The 10,814-nt window shown below is 38.4% G+C and overlaps 1 long non-coding RNA gene across 1 annotated transcript; it reads right to left on the bottom strand.

The window, feature by feature from the left end:
* Positions 1-562: 562 nt before the first annotated feature.
* On the bottom strand, positions 563-10,510 carry LOC123373825. The gene is made up of 3 exons (XR_006580876.1): positions 10,405-10,510; positions 4,991-5,100; positions 563-715 (listed from the first exon to the last, which is right to left on the bottom strand). It is a non-coding gene; the product is annotated as an uncharacterized LOC123373825 (long non-coding RNA).
* Positions 10,511-10,814: the final 304 nt, after the last annotated feature.

The following is a 10,814-nucleotide window of genomic DNA, read 5'->3' as shown; positions in this document are numbered from 1 at the left end:
CATGGGTTTCAGGTTACTACAAAAGTCACTAGGAGTTATGGGACCCTTCCAGCAGGTACCTAACACCCTCCAGGATCAGGCTCTAAGTCACTTTTCAGTACATATGTTCTTCTGGCTTGGCTTGACTTTTAATTTTCAATGGTGTCTCTCTTTCTCTGTCAAGCTGTTTGTCATGTATCTGAGCGCCTCTGGGTAATATACAATACAAAGCACTAGAAAACAGGTCACATCTGAATAAATGTGGTTCTGCACATTTCAGGTTCTGAATCTTCAAATTTAGCAAGCTGAAATGTTTTCATTTGACTTTTTTTAAAAGATAGAATCAAAGCTTCAGTGGTTTAGTATATTGGCCGTCTAAATCCTTGACCTTTTCAGATTTGGGATTTCAGATCATCTCAGTCTCTTGGATATCTCAAAATCTGAAGGAAAGATTCAAATGGTGGATTATTTCACACAGTGATATGCTACAGCAGGATTCCTGCGAGTCCTTTATTAAAATTCTTACATCGAATCACAGGAGAAGTTGAGGCAATTTCCCCACCTCTCAGTCGGACACTTCTAAATCATTTGTATATTAGTGAAATATTTCCATTCTCCAATCCTTTTGCAGTGTTGTCTATTTTAATTGTGAGAACTTCTGGGAAGAGACTGTTACTGGGTGTTTTTTCAGTGCCTACGACAGTGGGACCCTCATCTCAGGTGGAATCTGCAGGTGCTATAGAAATATAAATAATAAAAAAATACAGCAATACATGGGAGGTTGCATGAGATGCCAGATATTAAAATAAATAAACATCACAGTCAAAGACACTCAGTCTGAGGTCTTCAGTCCCAACCTGAACTGTAAATGATGAATCGAACCCTGGGCCATACCATCAGTAAGCTCAGTATAATTTTAGGAGCAAACCATAAACATTCCCAACAAATGCACTTACTAGGAGTGTTTTTGCCAAGTGATTATGCATCCTTCCTTCCTTTTAAATTATGAGAAACTATTTAAACAGCAACATAGATTCTCTAGTCTTCCACAGTCCTGTCATGCAGGACAGTCAGAGGATAAGGGAAACATTATTTATGCTTTTTGCTTGCTTATATATACCTGCCCCTGGAGATTTCCACTACATGCATCCGATGAAGTGGGTATTCACCCACAAAAGCTCATGCTCCAAAACATCTGTTAATCTATAAGGTGCCACAAGACTCTTTGCTGCATTATTTGTGGGAGCCCTTTGTTAAAATAGTGGCAGTAGTTCACTGTATCTGGGCTGAGGAAATATCTCAGCTGTGAGATTTCTGTAAAATGTGGGGCACCTAAAACTTGAACTTTCTCTGGCGCTTGGGCTAATTAATTTGTAGTGCTCAAAACTTCAGAAGTATTGAACCACATTTTATTAAAAGGCCATGTTTAAAAGAAAAAGTATAAAAGCTGTTAGGTTCTTAAATTATGATTTCTCATTTGTTGGAACTCTATATACATGTATTGAGAGTGCCATGATATGATGAATCAGAAGATGAAAGATGCACATTTGATTATAACAGAGATAAGGGCTTGAAAAATAATAACCCAGAAGTGACACAGAGAGTGGGCATTCGGTTTAGTGAGACTAAATTTTTGAGTCTTTAGCAAGTCTTACACTTTACAGTCTTGCTGCCCACTGTCTGGCTTAATCTCTCCAATCCATTCCCAGGGTAGGAAAGAGAGGCAACTCTCCCTCCGAGTTCCCCTACAGTAGTTCAGCAACTTGAGTCTGTTGTTCATCACACATGAATAATTAAATAATAATAATGGTTAACACTTATAAGGTATGGATGAAAGTCACACAAGTGCTGGCAAACTGCAGTAGGCACTACTTGTTAATGAAAGGTTTAAAAGGACACCGTCAGATTAAATATCATATTTCTGCCTGTGAATTTTGTACATAATGTTGTTAAAGGTAACAACTCAAATGGTTATAGAGAGATAGAGAAAAATATTGAGTAGGTTTAGGTAGCATCATGCATGGAAACACTGTCTTGGGGTGAATTTTATCATTATTTCTTTCTATCTGCTATCATTCTTATTTTATTGCTAGATTTTATAATAGTTTTGTAATGTTTTATCATGCAGAGTGGTTAAGGGGCTTATCTAAGTTCTAAGGTTAGAATTAAAAATAATTCTGTATCATTTTTTTATATTCTTCCCCACATATTTGAAATATGGAACTGAAAGAAAATATATTAGCTATGGAGAATAATTGGAAGCATAATCTTGAAATTGTTTTCACTAATCTTATTGAGACCATCATAGGACTATTGTTCTGTATATTAAACAATATTTTATTCCCCCTAAATTCAATAGAGTATCAATAAAGAAGAAGAAACATTGATGTGGAATCAACATCTCCTGAAAATCACTTGAAAGGCATCTATTAAATTCTGCTTTACTTTTAACACAAATTAACTTTTAAGAAAGAGAAATATCTCTAGACAATATCTCTTATTATGGATACAAAAAATATCTCACCAGACAAATGTATTACTAAGCCTAATACTTAGAATATTCTTACAATAATCCTTCTTATCTGTGAAATTAAATTTTATTTTCATGTTCCCTAAGCTTCTATTAAAATCCTAGGATAGAGTTCTTAATTCTGATCTCTGTCTCTTAAAAGCTCCTCTCAGAAAATGTGTAGGTATCAACATTTTTTAAAAAGGTAGAAATATAGCTTTTTCTTATGTGAGTTTTTAATCATAAGTGAAAAATAGTTTACTCCTGGGAAATGTCTCTAGTCTTCACAAGGAGAAAAAGACATACAGAGGAGAAAGGAGGAAATGTCAGAGGGTAAAATACACATATATTTATTTACTTGTTTGTTTGTTTATTTTAATTTGAATCGCCGTAATACCTAGGAGAACTAGTTGTGGAGTAGGACCCTATTATGCTAGGTGATGTACAAATACAAAACAAAAAGGTGGTCCCGGCCCAAAGAGCTTATAAATTTTAGGGGTTGAACCTAAGAGATGGGCTCATATGTCCTGTTTTTTAGTTTTAAAATAGATGTGTCATTCAGTTATTGTTTTCCAAGGACAATTGTTTCCTCAAGCTTTTCACCCTCTGTCCCTCCCTCCTGTAACAGTAGGTACTGGAATCTCTGGCTACTGACCTCTGCTATGTGATACACTTTCAACCTTTTATAAACGTAATATATGTAATATAACTGGGGGCAGGAAAAATGATCACCTTCAAATTAGCACTTTTGTGAACTTCACACCTTTAGTATATGGTGACAGAAGAAAATTCACCTCAGCATTTAGTATGCCATTGAACAAGAAACTGTTCTGAGAATAATATGATGGCCATGTGATTGATAAGAAAACCACTGAGATTCAGAGACAGCAACATTTGTCAGATATCCAATACCTCAATCTCTCTATTCTAGACAGCACTATTTGTATATTTTGTTAATTTTTCAGGTAATATATGTGCTGAATAGGTAAAAGCTACTTGAATATCAGAAAAGGGATTTACTATGTAATATATTCAACAAATATATTTTTTTCTGCTATTTGGTCACCTCCACCTGAAACTGAAGGATATTGAAATTATATGAACAAATTATTGCTCAATTGTTAGCCATAAGCAAAAAGTTGTTTCTTTTTGCATAAAATGTAAATACATCAATCGTGTCACAAGCTAACAAGTCACAAGGCTGTGTGTTCTGGCAGGGATCAAAAGGATCATGCTAAGTTGATAATGATCATTCCTTACTAACAGATCCCAAACATTCATGATGGAGTCCTCTTTCACAAAAGCTATCACATATGAAGATGGCTACAGGGTCAGTCCTTTTACTACTCCTATTTAACTAGGAGAAGTATGAAATAGCCTGGCCTACAATGACAGCAGTATGCAGCTAACACACAATGCTATGTGGCCTAAGGTCCCTGTTCAGCAAACCAATTACACATCTGTAAGCATGTAAGTCCAGCTTTATTCTGCAAAGTGCTTAAGCATATGAGTAGTCCAAATAGCTAACTTAACCCAATGGAACTTACATATATCCTAAAGTTAAGCACATGCTTAATGGCTTTACTGAATAGGAATGGATTTATAAGCTTAAAGTTATGCATGTGCTTAAGGGATCTGCTGAATTGGCTCATAAATTTTCAAAACTGACTAGCGGTTTCTAGTGCATTCACATTTGGTTGCCCCCTTGTAGATATTTTAAAGTGGCTGGATTTTCAGAAACTGATGAGTGCTTGCTCTGTGAAAATCATTACCCACGAGGCATCTCAGTATCGACACAAAAAAAATCACTAGTCAGTTTTGAGGAGTTAGGTCTGTGTTAGTCTCAACCAGCACAGACAGCACTGTCTTTCATCTTCATTTAAGAAAAATGAAGAAAATATAAACCTGATCTGACAATGGCTAACACAAGCTGAATTTGGGAAAGATTGAAGTAATCAGTGTGCCTAAATATCCAGGCACGTATACATATATGTATCAGTACAGTACTTGATCACATCTGCAAATGATACACGTACCTCTAGGAACTTGAAAAAATTTCCACGAGGGAAACACAAACATCTCACCTTCAGTTGGTGGCATATACTGACTGGTGATACTAAGCAGCATTGGGGATAGGCCAAGTAATTACTCTTGACATCGGGGGCATAATTCATGAAGTAACTCTTATCCGCTCAATTTAAGGGAACTCACTTATACCCTACCGAGGGCTCAAGGCGTCACCTGGTCAATTTAGGGCACCCCACACCCTTTCCCTTCTGAGGGTTCAAGGTGTAAGGCACCTGTCCTTACCCACAGAAAGAAATCTGGTCAATGTAAGTACCGGCCCTTTCCCTTGGGGCTCAGGGCTCTACGGGTCTGCGGAACCTTTTCCCAGTGAAAGAGCCTTACACGGTTGTGCTCTAAATATCTATGTATTAGCAACACACAGAGAATACATATACCAAGCAAATCTCTTATGCGCAGCACTCGCAATATACAGACCAATTTCACCCGATGGCCAGTCAGGATCCTCTTGTCTGGGGGTTCCCAGTCATGTCTGTGTACATCATGGTCGTGCAGAGGGGTCAGAGTTCCAGCAGCTTGATGTTGAACTGCAGTCCAGAAATGATTCCCAAAGAGGATTGTTTTTCATTTACATTATATAGGTAAAACCAGCTCCCTCCTTCATATTTACTAAACCTATCACATTATCCCACGCTCCTAAATAACACAAAATTTAACCAATTATGCACTGGCACCTGTGTGTCCTCCTTGCTGCCCAAGTTCTTTACATTTTATCTTTCATGCCCAAATTGTAACTTAATTGTGACCTTCTCTATTTGTCCAGAGCTTATCTTACCCTTTGTTGAATCTCTTTCTGTATCCTCCCTAATTTCCCAGTTTCTTTACAACTTTGGTGGTTATAACTCTCATTAGGGACATTCCTGAGACGGGGTGCTTTATCAGCAGCAGAACATTCCTTTTTTTTTTTTCATCAATTTTAGTTGTGAACTCTCTGAGTTTCACCCACATCTGGTTTAATATGGGTGTGTGGGTGGGGAGGGGGTTGATCAGGTCTCAGGTCTATATAACCTAGGCACCTAAACTCCATAATTAGGTGCCTATGTCCCTGTACACAGCTACAGTGCAATCCACAAAACTCCTGCTTGGCTGCTGCTTGATCCTATAGGCACCTAAACTCACTTGGAGTCTAATGTTCTACTTCCTAGATGCTGAGATTTTTGCCTCTGTGGATCCACATTGCTGCCTCGTTTTAGGCACTCAGATAGCTATCTCTGGCCTAAACCCCAGAGTGATTCACAGGGGAAGATAGTCATTAGGTTTCATGTGGGACCTAGTCTTTGTAGGCAGCCACTGAGCAAGCCTACCAGGTCAGGTCCCATTCAAAATCTGTTCGGAAAAGGAGTAGATGACTAGAGAATTCACTTGGGATGTGGAAGACAAAGGTTCAGACTTCTTCAGTATCCCCTGTTGAAGCTGTTCTATTGTGAATAATGTATGAAAATGTTATTGGACCAGGGGACTGGACCCTGGGTTTCCCAGGAAGTGCCCTAGTTACTGGACTATAGAGTCATTCTCATGCTCTCCTTCTGGCAAAACAGCTATTAAAATATTTATTCACAGTGGATTAGCTTCAACAGGAGAGATTGAGAGTTCTACATCAGAATATCCAATAGCTCAGTAGTTAGAGCACCCTCCTGAGTGGTGAGAGACCCTTGTTCAAATTCTTTCTTCCCCTCTGGCAGAGAGAGGGGAATTGAACTTGGGACTTCCACCTCTCAGGTGAGTGCTCTAACCACTGGGCTAAAAATTATAAGGTGAGCACTTGCACCGCCACTTTTTTCTCTGTCCATTTTGTGTGGAGTGAGATAGGCACCTAACTCATTCCCTCAAACAGCTACTTAAGTGCCTACACTGCCTGACTCCAGGCTGCTGGTTTCCATTTGTGTATCATTAGCAGAGATAGGTGCCTCCCTGCAACTTAAGCTTAGGCACCTATCCTAATGAGAGGGGAGGGCTTAGTATACACCCCTCTCATTGACATCTCCCAATGGCAAGCTGAGGTGGCTCCCTGCCTAGTGTGCAGGCTTTTGTGGATCACATTCTAAGGCACCTATCTCTCCTTATTCATTTTATAGGGAGTCTAGGCACCAACTCTGCTTTGTGGATCACAGTGTTGTTCCTGTACTTTTTCAAGGTGACTAGAAGTAGAGCACTATGATGCTGAGCATTGCAATGCCTAAGTGTCTTCATGGATTCCACCTGAGATAACTTTCTTCAATCTTTAGTTAGCAAGAAGTCTGTCTTTTCCTTCATGAGGTTGACCTGCTTGTGCTGGTATGAGAATTTGTCACTTCCCAGATGAACTACTGAAACTCATTCTACTTCAGATAAGGTAAAATATTCATGAAGAACCATCACAAAGTCATCATTAAGAAGAAAGGCCAGTGTGAAAGTATTATAGCAGTGCTCTGCAACCTTCAATGTCTACCATTAGGGAACGTGAAGAGAGTAAGTAGTGGGGATAGGTCCATGTTGTTGTTATAAGGACTACCTCACCTTTCATGGAATTCAAGGTCTTTCATGGAAGATCTGACAATGTGGCAGAATACAGCTACAAAACCAAGTCAAACATCTCAGTGGCTGAGCTTTCTCAACACTTGACCAATATCAGGGAAATTCTACCTCTCAACATTTTCAGGTAGCATTTCCCCAACGGAGAGTAGCAGAAGTAAAGCAGCATTTTAAATATAGGCATAAACCAATGAGCAAACCAAAGAGCAGGAGGGAGAATTAAATGGATTAAAATGGCTTACTGGTCCCAAAATGCAATTGTAAATAGGGTGGCAATCTCAAGCAGGCGGGTTTCCAATGAGGTCCTGCAGGGATCAGTTCTTGGCCCTATGCCATTTAACATAAAACATAAAATCATCACCGATAAAAACTTTGCAGATGAAACAAAAAGTAGGGGAACCATAAATAAGGAAGAAAAAAGACGACTGATACAGAGAGATCTGGATTGTTTGGTAGGCTAAGTACAAGCGAACAATAAGTGTTTTAATATGGCCAAATGTAAATGTACTCATCTAGAAGCAAAGAACATAGGCCATATTTACATGATGGGGGACTCTATCCTCGGAAGTAGTGACTCTGAAACAGATTCGGGGACAAGCCTCTGTATTTGGCACTGGTTATTGCTGCCGAAATCCTGTATTCATTTCTCCTGTATGCAACGGAAGAAGGGTGTTGATAAATTGGAGAGGGTTTAGAGAATTGCCACAGGAATGATTAAAGGACTGGAAAACATGCCTTATAGTTATAGACTCCATCTATTTAGCTTAACAAGTAAAAGGTAAAGGACTGACTTGATTACAGTCTATAAGTACCTACATGGGGAACAAATATTTGATAATGGGCACTTCAATCTAACAAAGGTATAACAAGATCCAGTCTTTGGAAGTTGAAGCTAGGTAAATTCAGACTGGAAAAAGGGTGTAAATTTTTAACAGTGAGGGCAATTAATTTAACCATGGGAAGAATTTTCCAAGGATCATGTTGGATTCTTCATCACTGACAACTTTTAAAATGACACTGGATTTTTTTTTCTAAAAGATATGCTCTAATTCCAACAGAAATTACTCCAGGAAAGTTTTTTGGCCCATGAAGGCGGTCTGACCTTGGAATCTGTGAAATGACTGACCCCTCTGGACTTATCTCTCTGTTTTTCAGTAATTCTGTACAGCACCTAGGGGCTTTAGAAATGTTTGCAAGCAGATGGATAGAATCATCTAGGCACAGCAAAGGCAAGGGAAGGAAAACAACCTTTCTTAAATTTTACCTAGGGATAAATCATTAGACAGCAAGCACTGTGTCTAAATGCCTACAGCATCTGCAAGAGTCCATAGCAAAAATATCCTTCAGTTAACCATCCCACCATGGCAAACATTTTCTCGAGATTTGTTTGACAAAAGTGATTCTCTGCTCATTGCTGGCTATTATTCAAAAAGTTTTGAAGAGGGATCAGATAAGTGACAAAATTGAACAGTGTTTTCAAAACAAGCAATTTACAAGATACTAATATATAATTGACTTCAGTCTGCCCCTGAGAATTCCATGATTTTTCAAGAAGGTAAGATTTTTTTATATATATACATTTTCACAGACACAATAAAAGCAGTGGAATATCTGAGAATGCAACACAAACTCAGCACTCTGTTAAAGAAAACCAGGTATAACCACAAAGTTCTATATTTGATAGACCTAAAAGAACGCTGGGGTGGTGAGAGTCAGTATTCTCTCAAAGTTTCAGTGTATTTGCTTCAGTTGTGCTGGTGTCCCTTTTGTATTCACTTCTATCAAACATTCATAAAATTGAATGTTACGGAAACAAATACCATGTGACTTATCTGGCCAATTTAACCAACACAGCTTGTATTGCAAATAATGAATACTCACAGGGAAAATCAGAATAGTTATTTTTAAATGTGTAGAATGCTTATAAAGAATGAATAATCTGAAGATTTTTTTAATGTATTTTGAGCTATTCTGTGAGCAGAAAATGAGACTTTATTTTGTGGATTACTCCATGAGCTGTGTTTTACTGTGTTTCAGTATCAGGAACAAATGATACTGAAGGGGCTAGCTGCACATTAGTACTAATACATAAGCAGACAAGAACAAGAAGATTTCCTTGTTCAAAAGCATCTGTGTGGATGCCTAGCCTAGTAAATTCACCAAGGAGAGAGAAAGTGGAAACATTTCAACATAAACAAAGGGAATGCTATGGCACAACTGCTAAGCCTTGAACTCCACTGTTGAGGGAGTTCTTGTCAAGAGGAGAATGAATACAACAGAAGAAAACAAGCTGTAGTGACTAAGTATCTTGAAGAAATTGTACCTACACGGTGAAATTTGATCAGAAGGAATATTGCATACACTTCTGAAATGTCAGGAAGAACTGATTAAAAGCACAAGAGGTATTAACCTATTTATTCTCAGAAAGACAGAAAAGTCATTCTCAAAGAATAACAGATTCTAAAACTGATGAAAATGTGATGATCAAATCAAAACATTTTATTTCCAGATGTTCAGGGATCTGAGACTTTTTATAAATAGATTAAACACTGACAAGTTAGACTAAAAATAGAATTCAGTGAAGAGAGAGAAGAAAATCACATAGATTCATGCAAAATTGGCTGTTGGTGGGAAGTCAATTTGATTTTGTTTATTAAAATTATGCAGTGTTTGATAGGAATGATTCATTTGTGTTAAATCTATTTTAAATCTTACTTTTGAACAACTTGTATGGGTAAGGGACAGGAGTGAAGGTAATGCTTCTTGTCATCCAATTTGTCAGGCTGACTTGCGTGTTTGTTTGTCTGTAAGACAGAAGGATCCAGGCTTCTGGAGTACCATCGCAGGTGTTGGATTCTGCAATTCTAGACTAAGTGTGTGTGGAGGGAGGGGGACTAGATTTGATTGTGTTGGTGATGCCATAGGACATGTCCACTGGCTGTCCACTGTCCATGTAAATGTTAAGTATCCCATGACAATTCCAAATATTGTGGGAGATAACCTACTATCCTGGCTAATGTTTCTACCTCTTAGCAAAGCAAGTTTAATAGCCACTGTTAATAATAATCATCTCTACAATCAATGGACTGTACCAGGGGTCGGCAACCTCTGGCACGCGGCTCGCCAGGGTAAGAACCCTGGGGGGCCGGACCAGTTTGTTTACCTGCCGTGTCGGCAGGTTCAGAGGACCACAGCTCCCACTGGCTGCAGTTTGCCGTACAGTTCAGTTGCCCTTGCTATTTGGACCTGAAGAAGAGCTCTGTGGAAGCTCAAAAGCTTGTCTCTTGAACCACAGAAGTTGGTCTAATAAAAGATATTACCTCATCCACTTGGTCTTGTAATTTGGAGGCATTCCTCGAGTGTGAGATCTGCTTTTCCAACCAACTTTTCGGTAAGAAGGAATCACGTGTCCCACAAATGATCCTGTATCTTTAAAGTTTCCAAAGTTGCATATGGATGTCAGAATTGTCAACTTTGTAACAGACAAACATAACAAAGATAAACATAGATAAACATAACAAAGTCCATCTACTGCTTCTTAGTTTCAGGTAAAAAAACCCAGTAACTCTCTACTGTTTCATTCTGCCTGGAGTCACTGTACTCGTCAAACATCTTTACAGTGTTTTGGAAATTATTCCTGGCAACAGCATCTCACTCACTTCTCGTCCTTTTTTTTCAATGAAGTAGTAAAAAAGTTTTATCTTCATTTTCTCATCCTTATCCCCTATAG

The sequence above is a fragment of the Mauremys mutica genome, chromosome 1 (assembly GCF_020497125.1).
Source record: "Mauremys mutica isolate MM-2020 ecotype Southern chromosome 1, ASM2049712v1, whole genome shotgun sequence".
Lineage (NCBI taxonomy): Eukaryota > Metazoa > Chordata > Testudines > Geoemydidae > Mauremys > Mauremys mutica.
The sequence above is the reverse complement of the archived record's forward strand: the minus strand, read 5'-3'. Positions and strand labels throughout refer to the sequence as shown.